Source organism: Ambystoma mexicanum, chromosome 8, assembly GCF_040938575.1.
Source record: "Ambystoma mexicanum isolate Mex_15411 chromosome 8, UKY_AmexF1_1, whole genome shotgun sequence".
Lineage (NCBI taxonomy): Eukaryota > Metazoa > Chordata > Amphibia > Caudata > Ambystomatidae > Ambystoma > Ambystoma mexicanum.
The window spans coordinates 641,053,245-641,074,495 of NC_090929.1; the positions used below are offsets into that span (position 1 = coordinate 641,053,245).

The following is a 21,251-nucleotide window of genomic DNA, read 5'->3' on the forward strand; positions in this document are numbered from 1 at the left end:
ACCAGATTGCACCCAAGGCAGGAAAGCATGGTTGGCACCCCCACCCCAAAATGTGTTGGGAGAGGTGCTAACTTCAGAGACGATGGGGAGGGGCAAACTTACTTGTGTGGGCGCATCTAACTTCTTTACACATTCTAATGAGACTATTCTAGTGCAGCTTCAATGTTACAATCAGTTAAGTCTCTCCTTCACATCTGAAACCAGAGAAACCACACACTTAAGCACTGCTGTGGGAATGAACAGTCTCCTGCCTCTACCCTTCCAATCACCCCCGTGACATGCAAGTACGAACATACCTCCTCTTTCATTTGCCGAAAAATGTATGCTTACGAATGCATGTGCTAAAAATGAAACGTTTTACATTAGTAATCGCCGGGCATTTGTTCACTGTGCAGCCGCCAGCACCATTTATTGTTTCTGTCCTGCTCTGTCCGTCTATGGCTCTGTTCGCCTTACCATACATGATGAACGGAAGAGGGGGGAAATCGCTGAATTCTGAAATGTCTTACTAAGATGAGGGGAGGGGTTCGATGTGTTTTGTTTAAGATTCCAAGTGTCACATCTGTATCACTGAAGCTGATCAGGGGTATTTGCCTGGGTTCTGCTTGATTCACTCGGTTGGGGAGGGGGACATGGGTGGGGCGGTCTAACCAGTGTCTGTGCCCTCTACCCCCATTATTCCCTCCCTATCATTTGTGTCTGATTTGGTGCTTCCCCAGTGCCTCTGTGCGCCTCGGTGTGTGACCGGGTGCAACACAATGATGGGTGCAGCTTTCAGTCTGTGTGTGGTCTGTGCAGTCTCTTAGCAATCTCCAGCATTACGGGGAAGCCTGGCCGGTGGGCACCTTTGAGATAAGTTGCAGAGTGCTTGGGAAGCGAGGACGACCCGCAAAATATATAAGCATATGTGGATGCCGTCTTTCTTCTCTGCACGGCCCATTTAGCCTGCAGACAGTCACTAATTTTCAAGTCGATTGCATTGTCTCAGTGAAACAATGGATGGCGAGGCGGAAACATAAATGGTGGCCTTCTAATATAAATAGATTGATACTTCTGCAGTATGCAACCCCAACCTTGTGGTATTACCATGTAATACTACATTCCGAATGCTCGTTCCTCTATAGTGTTTATATTGGTTGAACAATATTAAATATTAAAAAGAAGCTATTTTAGGTTGCTATTTTACACTCGTAAGTTTGCAAATTAAATACTTGATGTATATAAATTGCTGTGCTTGTGGTACACCCAGAGCACAGCAAAGAAAGAGCTTTTTGTGGCTGTGTTAAAGTAGCGAGCATCAGTTTAAAAATAGGGTATTTTGGTATTGCTTAATGTGTGAGTAATATGTACATTCTTGTTGTTCATGGCCTGTAGAATGTCATCGTATTTTCCCTTGTTTCCTCCGTACTGTGAAGTGCTTTGAAACACATTGTGTATAGGCGCTATATAAATAAACTATCCTATATCATATCATTAAAGGTGGTTACTCTTTTAATGAAGGGGCTTCGCAGTGCTCCATTACAGTGACAAATGAACGCCTTTGCATTCCTGAATTGCATTAATAATACATACAGCCAATGATGTGAGCGAATATTACTGTGTTACGCTCGTACTGCACAGTCGCTGCACCACTGCCCCACACCCACCTGCACAGCACTGGACTCACATGGCAAGATGCAGAGCTACAATACTGCAGGCACATCACCTCTTTGCATCCGGACCGTGTGTCCCACGCTGGCACGAAGAGTTGCAGCATGTGCCCAAGATACTAACCAATCAGCCCCATCTCTGTACAGCACATGCGCTGAGGAGGAGGCATGTGTGATCCCTCAAGCCTCGGCCTGGGAACTGATAAGCAACACATGTTGCTTTTAAGGCCCAGCCTCAAGGGCTTGCAAGGATCCCAGAGGGGCCTGGCTTTGAACGCACCGCTGCTGAAAGCAGGAATTGGAGAGTCTGATGATTTAAAAAGTTTCACTTTGTTTTTTGTGTACCATATCTACTTTTTTACAATAATTAAAATGATGACAATAGTGTTGTTGAAGTCAGACTGGCGCCCCCCAGAGCCTGGCACCTCAGGCAGCCGCCTGCACTCCCTGATGCAAAGACCGGCCCTGGCCTCATCTTTGCCCTAGTGCAAACGCGTTGATAGTATGGATTTGGGGAAACCCTGTTTACTCCACTGCGTATTATCTAAGCATTTGCTCAATGCTTGGCAACGCATATCTGTTGGATAATATGGTCCTAAACACTTGTGAAGGTTGTGTGCCAGTGACTAGAACACGCTTCACAGTTCACGTGTGTGTGAAGGAGCGCAAGGTCCGACAACAGCCCAGCTTCGGATAGCCTCACCCGGCTGATCACCACCTGGTTGTAGATCATCTTAACATTTGCTCTGGTGCTAAAAATGGAGGAAATTCTTACGTAATACAGAGAGGAACAAGCAGGGTTTGTCACATTCTGTATTGTCAGACTGTTGTTTGTAGTATGTTTGCTGGATAGCATACAAATAAAATTGTAAAGTACACATTTTTGCATGTAACAGCAAAACGTATTAAATGAAACAGCCTGCTTCATTTTTTCCTCTACTGAAAATATGTTTAGATAATATGGGTTTGTTCTAAACCTCTGGTGACCAGATTTAAAAAGTAAAAAACCGGGACATGGCAACTAACATAAAAGTAGGGCTAACTCTTTGGAGTGGCTGTCAAGGCACTACACTGCAGTAGCGTTTGGGGAAGAAGGGGGTTTAAGTGTTACTGTACAAAGAAACACATATTATCATGAATTCATCACAAACTAACACTATCTTAAGGTGTAATATGCAGTATTTTTTCTGTGCCAGATTGTGCTTTCCTGCCTGCCATCTACGAAGACCTACTACAAAAAACCGGAACCACTGCAGTTTCCAGTGGTAGCATAACCTTGAGAAAGGGGGATAGAACACTATATACTGGAACAGTCCCTGCAAAACCAGGACGTCTGGTCACCCTATCTAAACCTGTTTGCTCCCTTCCTTTGTTTATAAGGAGCATTGTTGGTTCTCAATTAATGTTCTCCTTTTTTGCACATGTGCAACGTTTGATAATCGGGCCCCAGATAGCCATGTGTTTTTTAGCTTTCTCCAGTGCCCTACTCCCCCCACCCCCAAGCATACACGTCTCTCACAGCTCTCAAAAAATACCCAACCCCTCCATAAAACGGCCCTCCTGTCGAGCAACACATTTAAGGCTCTTTCTCTTTCGCACTTCCGGGACGTTACACACTAAAAATGTTTTGAAATTGGTGAAATCTCATTGAAATGAAAATCAAATGTTTTACGTGGATTTGCAGGTAACAACATCTGCAAATATATATATAATTTTCAAAAGCCGCAAAATTGCTGCAAATAAAGTCATGTTATTAATAAACTAGGTAAGATGAGTCCACTTAGCTCGCTTAGTAAATCTTCATTAAAGGTTTTTAACGTTTTTTTTACCCCAAAAGTAAGCATAAAGCTCAAGTTAATAGTCCTAAATTATTTACTTGTGATTTTCATGTGCTTTTCTGAAACAAATTGAGTCAATCTTAAACCTAGTGGCGTTTTCCTTGCAATTTGCTAGAGGTTTAATTGGAAAAAAGAACACAATTTTGCAATTCCATAAAGCAGATCATAATGAATTCTTCTTACCACAAAATGTATTCATAAGAAAAACATCTGCCATAAGACACAACTCCTTCATGTCACACTACTCCTGTATACTACACAATTTCTACACTTTGAATAATTCCCAATTTACACCAGACCTTTCCACAGCACCAAATCATCCCTAGCACAAAGCATTTCCACTGAAACACCTCCTTAGCTCAAGACATCTTCATATAGCCACAAACACAAACAAATCTTCTATCAACCAAAAGATCCCTGTAAACACACACACACACACACACACCTTCTATCATACAAAATATCCCAGTACACACACACACACATACAGACACAAACCTTCTATCATACAAAAATCCCATAAACACACGCACACCTTCGATCATACAACATACCCCGTAAACAAACACACACACCACACACACACACACACACACACACATCTTCTATCAGCCAAAAGATCCTGGTAAAAACACACACACACCTTCTATCATACGAAATATCCCAGTACACACACACACACACACATACACAAGCACACAGACAAACCTTCTATCATCCAAAAGATCCCTGTAAACACACACACACCTTCTATCATACAAAATATCCCAGTGCGCACACACACACACACACACATGCAGACACACACCTTCTATCATACAAAAGATCCCTGTACACACACACACCCCTTCGATCATACAAAATATCCCTCGCAAATATACACACACACACGCACACCTTCTATCATACAAAATATCCCAGTACACACACACACATACACAAACACACAGACATACCTTCTATCATCCAAAAGATCCCTGTAAACACACTCCTTCTATCATACAAAATATCCCAGTACACACACACACATACACAAACACACAGACATACCTTCTATCATCCAAAAGATCCCTGTAAACACACACACACCTTCTATCATACAAAATATCCCAGTGCGCACACACACACACACACATGCAGACACACACCTTCTATCATACAAAAGATCCCTGTACACACACGCACCCCTTCGATCATACAAAATATCCCTCGCAAAAACACACACACACGCACACCTTCTATCATACAAAATATCCCAGTACACACACACACATACACAAACACACAGACATACCTTCTATCATCCAAAAGATCCCCATACACACACACTTTCTATCATACAAAATATCCCCGTACACACAAGCAGACACACACCTTCTATCATCCAAAAGATCCCTGTAAACACACACACACACATTCTCTCATACAAAATATCCCCGTGCAAACACACACACACACCTTCTATCATACAAAATATCCCTGTACACACACACACACACACACACACACAGACACCAGACACAAACCTTCTATCATCCAAAAGATCCCCGTACACACACACCCTCTATCATACAAAATATCCCTGCACACACAAACCTTCTATCATCCAAAAGATCCCCATACACACACAAACCTTCCATCATCTAAAAATCCCTGTACACACACAAACACACACACACTCACACACACACACACAAACCTTCTATCATACAACATATCCCCGTAGACACACACACACACATGCAAACACACACACCCCTTCTATCATACAAAATATCTCTGTGCACACACACCCACAAACAGAAACCTTCTATCATACAAAATTACCCTGTACACCAGGGACGTCATTTGGGGGTTGCTAACTCCTCGGCCGCAACCCCTACGATCTCTTTTGCAACCCCATTATTTTAAAACATGTATATTTTTTTGAATGAAAAACAAAATAACACGGAAGCTCATGGCCTGGTGGACAGGAACTTGCTGCGATTGTGCACTCTACCTGCCACCCTGCTTCACTTATGGTTGTCCCCAGTGCTGGAAATGGAAAATGTATTGGGGGAACAGCCACTTCTGAGGAGGGGCGGGGCTTTGGGAAGGAGGGGGCAGGTTAAGGGGCCTGGCCCCTGGCAGGTTGCGCAATACAGTATCTATATAGAACCCAATCCTGACGATTTGCATAAAAGCAAAGAGCATTATGGGAACAACACAATGTCCAAACTTTTATTAAATGTTAAACATGTCTTATAGTAATAATTAAGGAAACCCGTTAAGCACATAATGGACTCTATGTTTTGATTGGTCACAATATTCACCCTAATAAAGAGATGTCTGTAAAATGCAGAACATATATACCAGATTGAACAACTAAAAAATTCTATGTGAGGTTTTGGAAATGTCTGTATGTGGGAACTAGTACTTTGAAGAATGGGTTGTACTACAACCAGGGCTTTAAGTGGGCCGGGGGCTGCTGGGGCCCCGGCAGGCTCCGAATTTGGGGCCCACTAATCTCCCCTGGCAGCCCCAGCCACTACACGAAAAGGCCTTTTTTTCTACAGCCTGAAGCTCTCACTCGTGTGCGAGAGCTTCAGGCTTCAGAAAAAAATGCCTTACATCCGTAATGGTGGCGCCGTACATGCGAGGCATCCCTTTAATCAAGGGATGCACGTGGGCCAGCGCCACCATTATGGAGAAAACGTGAGGCCGCTGGAAGCAGAGGCCTTGCTTTCTAAATACTGAAGTTCCCACGGATTCGCAGGAGTTTCAGTCTTTAGGAAAAAGGCCTCTGCTTCCAGTGGCCTCACTCTTTTAGCCTTAATGGTGACGCTGCCCCTCCCCAGCAGGTGAGGGGCAGCACCACCATTAAGGCTGAATAGGTGAGGCGCTGTCCCCTGCCAGGCAAGCCAATACAAAATAAATGCAGAGAGTAGCACCCTCTCCCACATAGGGGAGAGGGTGCTAATCTGCAAAAGGCTGCCTGGCAGGGGTTCCAGTAGCCCATTGAGCCGAGGCTCGTCAAGGGGGCGTGGCCTAACGGGCCAGCAGGACCCCTGCTGTTAGGCCACGCCCCGATTTGTAGTGCCACTTAAGGCACTGACTACAACGAGTAGACTGCTTTTAGAAGACTATGCATGAATGCAGACGCGACGAGGCAAGAGAGAGTGTGTCTACCACCCCATAAACGGAGCACTGCCAGCGATCAGATGTCTTCCTGGTGAAAGTAATTCAACTGGGAAAGGCATTGAAAATGCAACTTTTTCGTATTGTCTCTCCCGTTTGTTCCCTAGAGCCAAGCGATCTCGGGGGAGGGGGCATCATGCAGGCGGAGGGCAGGGACACAGACCTGAGCCTAGCTGGTCATAAAATGCCAGTAGGCCAGCAGTGGGCGTGGCCTGGAGCAGTGCTGTCCCTCAGGTAGGAGGCTGCACGCTCTCCACGTGGGAGCTTATACCATGCTACAGTGGTGCGGTTGGGCATGCCGTTAACACTCGCCTTCCCAAAGAAAGCCCCCACCTCACGAGCCCCCCCACATTCCAAGGGCACTCCTTAGGCAGCTGTCCCTGTGTTGGTTAAAATTATCTCTGAAATGTCTCCGGATAAGTTTGTATTTCCTACTATGGATTGGTTCCACGATGTGTTGAGGAGGAACATCAAACGGGTCAGTTGTAGGTATATAGAATTGTACTGCACGACCAGCAAACTGGCAAGTTTGTTTAAAAAAACGCTTCTTTTGTAAGCGGTACTATAGTTGGTGGGTTTATGCATCGGCTGCCGATTTATGTGTGCATGCATGTTTCCATGTTTGCCAGAGGTTGACCACATGTTCATTCCATGTTCATTCTTCCAGGTCAGTAAAATGAGTGCCATTGAGTTTAGATGTAATTCAGACAATGTATGATTGTGCCAGTGAGTGATATACGCAACAGGTTATTATTTAATAAATTGAAAGCCATCCCCATACGTACTTCGGACAAGTGGCTCTGCCTTTTCCCAAGACAATGCTACGGACCCGCTCCATCTCCCTGACAGTCACAGATTACCAAATAGGCTAAGTAGGCACCAGCATTTGGGCCCCACTACTTTTGGGGCCCCGCGACGACTGATCACTGTCTAATTTAACAGAGTAAATCTATCTTGTCCAGGCACTTTTACTCATTTTTGGCTGAAACTTAAGAATTCCTTCATTTTCTTGAACAAAGCGTAAATATTGTTTGTCGTCACTCTTTTGTAGACCCATAATATCGGTGCACGAGTTAAAGTAATTTGCAAAGGTGGACCCCGAAATGTTAACTGCTTAGGAGCCTCCACAGGGTTCAATCCGGCTCTGCTCCCTGAGCTTGCTTGCCTGTCAGTTGGCAAGAGCTGCGCAAGGGTCCTGGGAAGGGGTTTTGTTACCTGCTTGATTATGCTTATTGTTATGGTTGCCATGGTGAGTAACGCTTGTTACAATGCATCAAACAGGGACGGGAGGATAGCTCTGTGGCAACGCGTGGGTGCTGGAAGCAAGATCACGCTGAGCAAAAACAACAGTGACAACAAAAAAACAGGCGCGTTATAAATAACCCTCTCTTCCACAATGTAACTAGCGCCTAGATACCTACGGGTTATGTCCGCTGCAAATAAATGCTAAAGTAAATAAATAAATAAAACTTAGGGTAGCCAAGGGCTCCAATACTGGTTGCATGGGGAGAACGTAAATGGGATTTCCATTTAAATCATGCACTGCGGGACTCAGTTGCTTCTGGACGCTGCAGCAGGAATAGTCATGTGGCTACATAGACTTCAGGAAGCTTTCCGTGATGGGTATGATCCAGCAGCAAACGGCACAAGTATAGTGATTATAATACTGGGGGCATTATAAGTAGCAGAGGGAGTATGAGGGGGAGGGGTGGACACCAGATGATTGTTTATAATATCATCATCATGGATTGTTTGTCCTGCAGGTTGAACACAGAATGATGGATGGATGGGCAAACAAGAATATATCAGAGCTCATGGGGGACCATTTCAACATGATGCTAGGGGACCTTCTACCTACAGGAGGGGATAACAGTCGGAGACACCCTGGTGTGCTTAAATTACGACGGAGACAGAGAAAAGCAGGGAGGTGCTAAAACTGTCGATTATCACGGGACAGGATGCCTGGGGGGGGGATTTCGTGGGTGGGAGCTGAAACACTAAATGCCCACTAAAAAGCTGTTTGTCAACAAGGTGCTGACGGTGTAAAAAGGTAACAAGTTGTTATGAACGTTACTTTATTCTGGGAGAGGTCGAGGTTGGCCTGAAGTTGTCAGCAAACAACAGCCTGTAATTTGTGAGAAAATGCACAATTATTGTCCTAATTTAAAGGTGTTGCTGTGCTATAACATTGCTAACATGGGGGCAGCTTCTAGGGAGTTCTCCTGAAGATTGGGGCCCATTTCAACGAAAATAATTGAAAGGCCCTGACGCCAGCCCTGGATGTATGGGTGGGTGGATGAATGGTAAAGTATGCGGAAAAAGAAAAACAATGAAATAAAGACAGAAGTGTGGGGCAGGCGAAGACTGTGGGCTGGGTTCATTTGTCTCTGTGCAGAGGTGATTGGTGTCTTGCATATTTGGGGCTTTTTTTCTAGGGTAACAAAACCTATTGGCTGTCACAGATGACTTACCCGAAAGTGACAAACATTACACCTAGTTTTTTCTTCCTACTCCCAGTTCCTACAATCTGTTAGGAGTGGGACGAGAAAGACAGATGTGGCAGTGACAAAGCAACGCCAATATTTGAGCGTTTAGGTGGCAAGCAATCCAGTCACTGCTGCAGTGCGGGGGGCCCTGCCAGAACAGGTCTGGTCAGTGAGTGGGTGGTGAATGAGAAGAAATTTGATAGTGTGTGTTTGAATGTTCTGTATAGGTGGGTCTGTAGCTGTGTAGACAATGCAGTGAGAGTGGATGTAAGAGAAGTTGGATGAGTGAATGACTGGCGGGTGAATGAGTAGGAATGTGATAGTGAGTGTTTGTTCTGGGTGGGTGGGTGTAACGACTGGTGGGGGGTGTCTGTACTTCCGCTCTCTATATGGTAGAGGAGAGGCACAGCAGACCCCAGCCAAGATTCTCTATTACGGTAGCAATGGACGAGCAATCAATGCCTAGCTTCTCAGGAGGTGATACAGGCTGGTTCTTAAGTATAGTGTAGTCCCTGAACCACCACAAAGGAATGTCCACACACTGTATTACTGAAAACACAGTCTTTATATAATTAATATTCAAAGGTATGTACACAATCACAATAACGCACTTTGTACTTGGAAGTCAATAATGATAAATATATACACGTCTAGAGTGGTACCACTAATGTTATCAAATCTCATTAAAGTGCATCAACTGTATGGTTAAAATGTCACACATATCAATAACGAGTAAACCAGCAATAGAGATAGGAAGGAACGCAAGATGGTTGAAACAATAGGCAGAATGCTGACCCCTACCACTAGGTACAGTTCTGTGTGGAGATCCCCCCACCTGGGCAACCTGTAAATAAAGATATATAGCACAAGCCCAGTCCATATATTGTTCGATAGTCTTACTTCTTCCTATTTAGGTTTTACCCCCCCAATGTACCTGGTGGAGTAGAGTTCTCCGACGATGCACCGACCGATCCTTCTTGAGTGCCTCCCTTTCAGGCGGGAGCCACGGATCGTCGAGAGGTGTCGGGGAACTTGGCGTTCGGTGTCAGGGAATTGACGGCCCTTCTTGAGTGCCCTCCCTTTAAGGAAGGAGTCACGGGTCGTCGAACGTCTGAGGGTGAACAGGGTGAACTATGGCAGGGAAGTGGCCGCTTCGTTCCTAGCGGTGCTTGTCGACGACAGAGCATTGGCGTCCTGCAAGGAAGAGGCGTGCGGGGCACCTCGGTGACAATAGTTCTGGACCGCAAAGAGATGATGAAGAACTGTGGCCCAGCAAGGGCGTCGAGTCGTCGGCGTCTCTGCGGTCTGTAGGTGGCGGGAAACCCACCGGTGGATGCTCCTCGGCGTGTCGACGGTCGGGCCTTCTCCAGCGGGAGACAAGCGGATGGCGATGCAGACGAGAGCGTCCAATGATCAATGAAAGTTCTTAGGCAAACAGGAGCACGGCGGCTCCGGTCAGCGACGGCGGTCGTTAACAGTGGCGGACAACAGTCCGGGTGCTTTTCCTTGGAGTTCCCCAGCAGTCCCCGTATCGGGTCGGCAGCCTGTCGTAGGTCTGTCTACCAGGGAGCGTTGGAAAAGATCAGCTGTGCACGATGGTCCCTCGTAGCTCGGGAAGAGGGCGCCTTACCAGGTCCTCTCTGGGTCAGTCCTTGGAGGCACAGCAGCTTTCAGATTTGTGAAGGAGAGTAACAGCAATTCTTCTCGTCCAGCAGGGCTTCAAGGTCAAGCGTCAGTTAATCCAGTTACTCGTCGTAGTGGACTTCAGCTTCTGAACACGATTCCTAGCAGTGAGAGGTCCCCAGATATACTGTTGATCTCCCATTCATTCCGCTGGGTCACACTCAAGCATCCAATCACGACTACGGGCATTCATGCAGGCAGGCAGCCAATCAGGCGCACGAGGTATTCAGGCCATTCACTTCTCTCCGGACACTCACAACAAGTTATGTGTATTGGGACAAGTACCGAGCCATTCAACACTCCAAGCTGCATTCATACCGGTTTCGGGCAGGGTTGTCTCAGTCATTGTGTCAACCACCAGATACTAGACACCCACAACACAGAATACATATTCGTCACACACTCTATTCACCCAGGTCCCACCCACAGGAGATAGCCACAACATACATCACCGGGAAGGCTCCAGCTAGTCTGACTGGGCCTTCACAACAACATATATATGGCACTTCCACCCAACAGCCAGTCAGGGGGAAGGGACAGAGTCAGGGCCTCCCAGGACTTTGGGAAAACAAGGTAATGGGTAATAGAAAGCAAGAGGCCACCGGGGCCATCTTGTTTTCCATCAGGAATCAACTGATCCCAATGGCAGGGCCGGGGTATCCCAAAATGGAGGATACTCCATGCACCTGTCAAATTCAGCATGGATCTGCCGCCAGCCCATACCCTGCTCTGTGGGCCACCCACAGGTGCCCAAAAACATACACTAGGGGCACAGGGTTGTACCCCCACCCATGGGTGCCATAAGGATATCCCACGGGTCCGTTCACCAAACCAAAAGAAAGAGAGCTGCACCGCCAGGAGTCCCACATGAACTCCTGCGTGGAAAACACGACGGAACACACGATAAAAAGCAGTAAAGGACAAGGATACGGAGGCCCTGTCCCTCCGATGCATTTCCAGCATCACAGTCGCCCCCCCCAGACTGAGGTGGAGGGTGCCTAATCTCCCACGGGATAGACACCCTCATCCAGACGGTCAACATACCTTCTGGAAAGGCCATCTGCATTATTGTGACTCTTCCCTGGTCTGTGCTCTATGGTGAAGTCTATCCCTTGCAGGCTAATGGACCACCTGAGCAGTTTCGGGTTCTCACCCTTCATCTGCATAAGCCACTTTAGGGGCTTATGATCTGTTTGGACCTTCAAGGTAGACCCCGTAAGGTAGGGCCTAAAACGCCTAAGGCTCCAAACTATACTAAAACATTCCTTTTCAACAGTAGCCCACCTAAATTCTCTACCCTTGAGTTGTCTACTGATGAATATGATAGGATGTTCTCTCCCTTTGTCATCTAACTGGGACAAGACAGCTCCAATTCCGGTGTCGCAGGCATCCGTCTGGACGATAAAGGGTCGGCTGTAGTCAGGCGCACATAACACGGGTGCCCGACACAGACTTTCTTTCAAGCCTTGAAAAGCCCTCTGACAGTCTTCAGTCCAATTGACCTTCCTAGGCTGCTTGGGTGAAGTCAGAGCTGTCAGTGGTGCAGCTATGGTTCCATAGTCCGCCATGAAATTGCGATAGTACCCAGTGAGACCCAAAAAGGCTCTCACCGGGGTTTGAGTCGTGGGAGTCTCCCAGTCCTGTACATCCTGTACCTTACTGGGGAGAGGTTGGATTTGACCCCCTCCTACCTCATGACCAAGATACATGACTTTCCCCTGAGCTATCTGGCACTTGGTGGCCTTGATAGTGAGGTTAGTCCTTTTTAAGGCCTGCAACACTCTACCCAGATGTGTCAAGTGCTTTTCCCAAGTGGAACTGTAGACGGCAATGTCGTCTAAATAAGCCACACAAAAGGCTTCCAGCCCACTGAGAGCATGATTGACCAATCTCTGGAAGGTGGCAGGGGCATTCTTCAACCCAAAAGGCATGACCCTAAACTGGCAGAGTCCCTCTGGTAATGAGAACGCCGTCTTTTCCTTGGCATGGTCCGTCAGAGCTATTTGCCAATAGCCTGAGGTGAGGTCGAAGGTGCTCACAAATTTGGCAGCACCTATGGTGTCCACGAGCTCATCAGCCCTGGGCAATGGGTGCGCGTCAGTTTTGGTGACGGCATTGACTCCTCAGTAGTCCACACGGAACCTCCAATCCTTGGTACCGGCCTGGGAACTTGCCTTCGGGACAAGGACCACTGGACTGGACCAGGGACTGGTTGAAGGTTCAATAACACCCAGATCCAACATCTTGGCAACATCAGCCTGGATGTGGTTCTTAACCGTATCTGACATTCGGTAGCTCCTGCTCCTGACAGGCATGCTGCCACCAGTGTCAATCTCGTGCTTACACCACGGTGTAAGGCCTGGCGTCAGCGAAAACAGAGAGGCATACTGCTGGAGCAAAGTCCTGCAGGCCCTCTGCTGCTCGGTTGTCAAATCTGGAGAGAGCTGCACTCCCTCCACTGAGCCATCCTGAGGGTTGCTATGCAGCAAATCAGGAAGGGGCTCACTGTCATCCTCTTCTTGCTCTGAAGCCAGCAAGAGACATGAGACTTCTGCTCGCCTGTGGAACGGCTTGAGCCTATTAACATGGAATACCTGAGGGGCTACCCCTGGGATTCCCATGTCAACCAGATAATTGACCTCGCCCATCTTGGAGACTATCCGGAAGGGTCCAGTCCATTTATCTGCGAATGCCCGAGGCTTGGTAGGCTCCATCACGAGGACCTCCTGTCCCGGAGTCCACTCCACTTGCGATGCTTTAAGGTCATGCCAGTATTTGTTCAATTCCTGGCTGGCCTTGAGATTCGCCGTTGCTTGACCCATCATCTGTGTCATCCTCCGTCTGAGGCCTAACACATAGTCCCCCACTTGCTTGGTGGGACCGGGAGGGGTGGCTTCCAAGCCTTCTCTGATCAAGGCGAGGGGCCCCCTCACGGGATGTCCAAAGAGCAACTCAAAGGGGCTGAAACCAACACCCTCTTGAGGTATCTCTCTGTAAGCGAACAGCAGGCATGGCAGGAGAAGATCCCATTTCCTCCTTAGGGGCTCTTCCAAAGCACCTAGCATGCCCTTGAGAGTTATATTAAACCTCTTAACCAGACCATTGGTCTGGGGGTGGTAAGAAGTGGAGAACTTGTAGGTTACCCCGCACTCTTTCCACATGGTTTTCATGTAACTAGACATGAAGTTGGATCCTCGGTCAGAGACAATCTCCTTGGGGAATCCAACTCGGGTGAAAATGCCCAGGAGAGCCCGGGCAACCATCTTGGCAGTAACAGTCCGAAGGGGTATAGCCTCAGGGTACCTGGTGGCATGATCTACCAAAACCAGGATGAACCAATGTGCACCTGATGTGGGAGGGTCAAGGGGACCGACGATGTCGATGCCCACCCTCTCAAACGGTGTGCCAACCACTGGCAATGGCCGCAGTGGGGCAATGACACTGCCTCCAGTCTTGCCAGACAACTGACAAGTTGGTCAGGTCCTGCAGTGGGACTCCACTTCTACTCCCATCTGAGGCCAGTAGAAATGGGCAGAGAGCCTCTGCTTAGTCTTCTTGGTACCAAGATGACCAGCCAAGGGCACCTCATGCGCCAACTGCAGTAGGAAGGGCCTGTAAACCTGGGGTACCACCAACCTCTTGAGGGCACCAGGTTCAGGCTTAGTGGGCTCACTAACAAGGAGCTCACCCTCCCAATAAATCCGGAAAGTCCTAGGCACTTCGCCTTGTGCCTGGGACAGGGCCTGTTTCCTCAGACCCTCGAGAGAGGGACACTCTCTCTGTCCTTTACAGAAGTCTGCCCGGGAGGGTCCCCCTTCAGCTAACAAGCATTGAAGATCGGGATGATCCTCCGGGTTGAGAACCTCTCCCACAGGAGAGTCTTCTGGCTCTTCTCCCACAGGAGTTGAGACGGGGTTTACCACTGGACCCAGCCCGTCCAGAGCATGGATCCAAATGGGTGCTGTAGGAACAGCAGGAAGAGAAGGAGCTCCCTCCACAGAGGTGGCCTTCTTGCTCTTCCTTCGTCATGCCTTAGGCCGCGCCTTCGGCTCGGGTACCTGACTCACAGACAGACCCGGTGTCACCTGTGATCTAGTGACCACAGCAGCAGTCATGGGAAGACCATCCGCGATCAATCCCAACTCGACTAGATCGTTACCTAACAGAATGTTAGCAGGGACGTTGTCCTGAACCAGGACAGGAAGCTTTGCTGTCTTGTCTCCAATTACGAGTGTGACTCGGGCTACAGGCGATAATTTGGGAGGCCCACCAGCTAACCTGGTGGTTCTCAGAGGAGCATCTACATAGTCCTCTGGCTTGAGCAGGGTCCTGTCCACCACTGTCATGCTTGCCCCAGTGTCTCTCAAACCAGTAGAAGGCTGGCCATTCAGGAGGACACTTCTCAAAAATCTACGGGTGTTCTGTGGGATAGTCGCCAGTACTTCCGCGTACTGGTCCCAGGCCCCAAGGGACACTAAGGAAATCTCTACGGGAGCACCAAAGGTGTTCCCTGTAGAGGAGGGGAGGACAGTGGCCTCCACCTCAGACATGGGGTAAGGGTAGGTAAGGCTGACAGTCTGTACTACGAGTGCCTCACCCTTACACTTAGAGTCACCCCTTTTGTGATGCAGAGCCCCACAGTTCCAACAAGTGCCAGGAGTGCGGGGTACGGTACTGGAACCACTGGGAGCCTACTTTGCAGCAGGTGGACCACTACTCTTATTCCCACCCACAGATGACTTATCCCCACTAGATTTTTGGGTCTTAGGACAGGAGGGTTTAGGTTTATTCGACTGTGACTGCTTTTGGGACTCCTCAGCTTTCTGAGAGGCCCCCTTTTCTTTGTCCTTGTCCTTCCCACTGGAGTCCTTAGGGGACACCCGGTGGGAGACCCACTTGTCAGCCAACCTAGCCAGCTTAAAGGGATCCAAAATGTTCTGGTCAGCAACATACTGACGCAGCTCCGGTGAACAGCCTTCAGAAACATGCTAAAAAAACAACAGGTGGGACAATTCAACAAAAGTTTTCACCTAGTAACCATCAATCCACTCCATCATATTCATGTGCGCAGCACTCACCCAGTCAACCCAAGACACATTCTCTATTTTCTTAAAATCCCTGAACCTTTTAAGGTATTGGGTAGGTGTCTTGCCAATCTTGGCAATCAAAGCAGATTTCATACACTCATACTGACCCCGTTCTTCCACACTCAGCTTCAGAATACAGTCATATCCAGTTTGAGGCACTCTGCTGAGCAAACACTTAGCCCAATCTCTTTTGTCAACATCATGAATTGCACAAGCCATTTCAAACGCTTCAAACCATTGGAGGATATCAGAACCCTCCGAAAATACACCAACCAAATCCTTCATAAATTTAGTGGCTGGGGACCTGACACTCTCACTGGGTTTCGCTGAAGTCTCCACTCGAGCTTTCTCTAGCTGAATTCTCTGACATTCAGTGTCCTTGTTCAAGATCCCTATTCTTGAGTTCAAGATCCCTATTCTTGAGCTCCACTTGTTGAGCCAACTCCTCCTTCTTAAGCTCAGCATCTATCTCCAACTTGCGATATTCAAATGCCAATTTCATCCTTAATAACTCAAGCTCCAAGGTATTGCTGGGGTTCGGAACAGAGGCAGCAGGAATGACGGCATTCCCAGAAACAGAATCAGTAGAAACCCCAGGGGCAGAGTCCTCATTGGTTGCATTCCCCCCCTCATCAAGAGTTTCACCATCGGTCTGGTAGTCCACCAGGGCAGCTATCAGCTCAGCCCTAGACTTATCCACAAAGTCTAACTCCCTGGCTTCACAAGCACTCTGGAGAGCCTCTAAGCTCATCCGAGTCAATTTACCATTCGCAATAGACTCCATTGCTTGTAATGCAGTTATTTTGTACACACCCAAACCTTAATCGAATAAAGTGCAGATATTTTGTAAGTGGCACGGTTAAACACTGATTCTTAAAACCATAAGCATCCCACCGCTGCCACGAGTGTAAAGACCGGTGGAGGGTGTCTGTACTTCCGCTCTCTATATGGTAGAGGAGAGGCACAGCAGACCCCAGCCAAGATTCTCTATTACGGTAGCAATGGATGAGCAATCAATGCCTAGCTTCTCAGGAGGTGATGCGGGCTGGTTCTTAAGTACAGTGTAGTCCCCGAACCCCCACAAAGGAATGTCCACACACTGTATTACTGAAAACACAGTCTTTATATAATTAATATTCAAAGGTATGTACACGATCACAATAACGCACTTTGTACTTGGAAGTCAATAATGATAAATATATACACGTCTAGAGTGGTACCACTAATGTTATCAAATCTCATCAAAATGCATCAACTGTATGGTTAAAATGTCACACAGATCAATAACGAGTAAACCAGCAATAGAGATAGGAAGGAACGCAAGATGGTTGAAACAATAGGCAGAATGCTGACCCCTACCACTAGGCACAGTTCTGTGTGGAGATCCCCCCACCTGGGCAACCTGTAAATAAAGATATATAGCACAAGCCCAGTCCATATATTGTTCGATAGTCTTACTTCTTCCTATTAAGGTTTTACCACCCCAATGTACCTGGTGGAGTAGAGTTCTCCGACGATGCACCGACCGATCCTTCTTGAGTGCCTCCCTTTCAGGCGGGAGCCACGGATCGTTGAGAGGTGTCGGGGAACTTGGCGTTCGGTGTCGGGGAATCGACGGCCCTTCTTGAGTGCCCTCCCTTTAAGGCAAGAGTCACGGGTCGTCGAACGTCCGACGGTAAACAGGGGGAACTATGGCAGGGAAGTGGCTGCTTCGTTCCTAGCGATGCTCGTCGATGACAGAGCGTTGGCGTCCTGCCAGGAAGAGGCGTGCGGGGCACCTTGGTGACAATAGTTCTGGACCGCAAAGAGATGATGAAGAACTGTGGCCCAGCAAGGGCGTCGAGTCGTCGGCGTCTTTGCGGTCTGTAGGTGGCGGGAAACCCACCGGTGGATGCTCCTCGGCGCGTCGACAGTCGGGCCTTCTCCAGCGGGAGACAAGCGGGTGGCGATGCAGACGAGAGCGTCTGATGATCAATGAAAGTTCTTAGGCAAACGGGAGCACGGCGGCTCCAGTCGGCGATGGCGGTTGTCGACAGTGGCGGACAACAGTCCGGATGCTTCTCCTTGGAGTTCGGCAGCAGTCCCCGTATCGGGTTGGTAGCCTGTCGTAGGTCTGTCTACCAGGGAGCGTTGGTAAAGATCAGCTGTGCACGATGGTCCCTTGTAGCTCGGGAAGAGGGTGCCTTACCAGGTCCTCTCTGGGTCAGTCCTTGGAGGCACAGCAGCTTTCAGATTTGTGAAGGAGAGCAACAGCAATTCTTCTCGTCGAGCAGGGCTTCAAGGTCAAGCGTCAGTTAATCCAGTTACTCGTCGTAGTGGACTTCAGCTTCTGAACACGATTCCTAGCAGTGAGAGGTCCCCAGATATACTGTTGATCTCCCATTCATTCCGCTGGGTCACACTCAAGCATCCAATCACGACTACGGGCATTCATGCAGGCAGGCAGCCAATCAGGCACACAAGGTATTCAGGCCATTCACTTCTCTCCAGACACTCACAACAAGTTATGTGTATTGGGACAAGTACCGAGCCATTCAACACTCCAAGCTGCATTCATACCGGTTTTGGGCAGGGTTGTCTCAGTCATTGTGTCAACCACCAGATACTAGACACCCACAACACAGAATGCATATTCATCACACACTCTATTCACCCAGGTCCCACCCACAGGAGGTACCCACAACATACATCACCGGGAAGGCTCCAGCTAGTCTGACTGGGCCTTCACAACAACACCATATATGGCACTTCCACCCAACAGCCAGTCAGGGGGAAGGGACAGAGTCAGGGCTTCCCAGGACTTTGGGACAACAAGGTAATGGGTAATAGAAAGCAAGAGGCCACCGGGCCCATCTTGTTTTCCATCAGGAATCAACTGATCCCAATGGCAGGGCCGTGTTATCCCAAAATGGAGGATACTCCGCGCACCTGTCAAATTCAGCATGGAGCTGCCACCAGCCCATACCCTGCTCTGTCGGCCACCCACAGGTGCCCAAAAACATACACTAGGGGCACAGGGTTGTACCCCCACCCATGGGTGCCATAACGGTATCCCACGGGTCCGTTCACCAAACCAAAAGAAAGAGAGCTGCACTGCCAGGAGTCCCACATGAACTCCTGCGCGGAAAACACGACAGAAGACACGATAAAAAGCAGTAAAGGACAAGGATACGGAGGCCCTGTCCCTCCGATGCATTTCCAGCATCACAGTGGGTGGGTGTGGAGAATACTGTGTGAGTGGACGCGAGAGCAGGTGCATGAGTGAAGGTGACTGGTGGGTGGATGAGAAGAAATGTGACAGTGTGTGTTTGAATGTTCTGGGTGGGTGGTTGGGTGTGTGACTGTGGAGAATGCAGTGAGTGTGGATGTAAGAGAAGTTTTATGTGTGAGTGACTGGTGGGTGAATGAGTATGAATGGGATAGTGTGTGTTTGAATGTTCAGATTGGGTGGGTGGATGCAAGCCTATGTTAAGTATGTAGTGTGAGTGGACGCGACAGAAGGTGTATGAGTATGACTGGAAACACAGGTTTTAGACGAATGTGAAGGTCGTTTGCCATCACTTCTCGCGATGTCCCTAGGAGGTGGAGTCAAATGACCCCACTTTATGTGATTTCATCAGAGGTCAAGGGTCGTGTGATGTCACTTCCGCTACCCTTGGCATTTTGGTGAAATGATATCCCTGCCAGACACAGACACCCACTTTCTATTATACAAAATAGTCCCGCCCAATAAGTTACAGCCCCAAGATAGCATACATCCTCCTCTTCATAGACAAGCACACACACACATGCGCTAGATATCACAGATCTCCAAACAAAGACACAGATCCTTCATAGACCACAACATCCCTATAGATACGCACACCCACACTAGCATAGGCACCCTGGAGTCTGCTCTGGATCCTGTGGAGTGGGGTGAGGGGGAGTCCCATACAAAGCCCAGCGCCCAGGGTTCCAAATAAGGTTTTGATGTGGGGGTATGTTACTCCCTGCCTGTAGAAGTTGGAAGTACATGTTCTATTCGTGAAGTAAAAAAAGTACGTCAGTCGACTGGTGTACCTTTAGGCAAGTATAAAAAAAACATGTTTATATTGTCTAGTTCATTATATCAAAACTATATAGATATTACAAACAACACCAGGAAAAACAAATAAGGTTAAAAAACATAAGACATATCTATTCACCACTTATCTCAATAAAATCTTACCATACGTTTCCCCTCACATATTAATAACGTAGAGAAGGGACTCATTTGTGAGAACATTACATAAAAAATCTCAATACGTCATATGCTGTTTGATTCCACGTTTCTCGAGAATAGCTGTTAAAACCTCTTTGTAATCCTTGTTACGTGGGCACACACTAGGAGCAAGTGTTTCATCTCAGTCTCATTACTTAATCTACACACTCTTTCAACTCTGGAAGGTTCTCTAATGCGTCACACACTTGCCCTCATGTTCAGCTAATTGCAACGAGACCTGGGAAACAGTCACCTAGAGTTTCTGTTCAGAACCTCCGACGAGTATCTCTGGGGGACACGAAAACCCAACTCACCTTTCAGCAAATCCCCAGCTCACGGCTTAGTGCCCAAGTACGACACATCCTTGGTAATGTACTCAGAAAAAAATACTTTACTTCACACTCTTCATAAGCATAGAGCACGGCTATTTCAAGCTATCCCATCTCTGTGGTGTCGATCAGTCTCTTTGACGGAATACCACTTAACTTTAGGTGAGGTGTACCAAGTATGCTCTTAAAGTGTGTCAACACCAAATAGTATTGGGCAAGGCAAGCTCAAATTTCTTACGTGAACACACAGAAGCCCGCTTTGCCTTACATTTTAATGAACTCTATTTATGTATTTATTTGCATTTTTAAAGCGCTCACACACCCCAGTGGCATCGAGGCGCTGTGCAGGAATATGTCTTAGTTGCGTATTTATAACGCGCTTAAAACCCAGAGGTTTCTAAGCGCGGACCTGTGTTGCTTCGTGTCGTCTCGTTTCCAAGGTGTGCACATTTCCGCTGAGCTATCCTCCCTCTAATCCAACTGAAGACAAATAAACTCACGTGGTGGCCCACAACGTATTTCCAGGAGGGGTTTGTGAAAATATCCCCCTTAGATTTAAGAGTAATGCACCCTGACGAAAACCAAATGTGAGCTCTGAAGAAGAGAGGTGGGATGGCTTTTCAATGATAATCCATGGGCAAGGACCTTGTTGTCAGGCCGCCATAGCAGAGGACTCTGTTCTTTTTCGAGCATACCAGTGGCTTCCAGCTACTATACAATCTACTAAACTCCCAGATATGGGTACACAATTGTAAATTGAAA

At 47.9% G+C, this 21,251-nt stretch overlaps 1 protein-coding gene across 1 annotated transcript in view; it reads left to right on the top strand.

Moving 5' to 3' along the window:
* The window catches only part of VWA5B1 (von Willebrand factor A domain containing 5B1), a 1,692,038-nt gene that overhangs the window by 818,902 nt on the left and 851,885 nt on the right, over window positions 1-21,251 (top strand). The gene's annotated exons all lie outside the window — the stretch shown is intronic.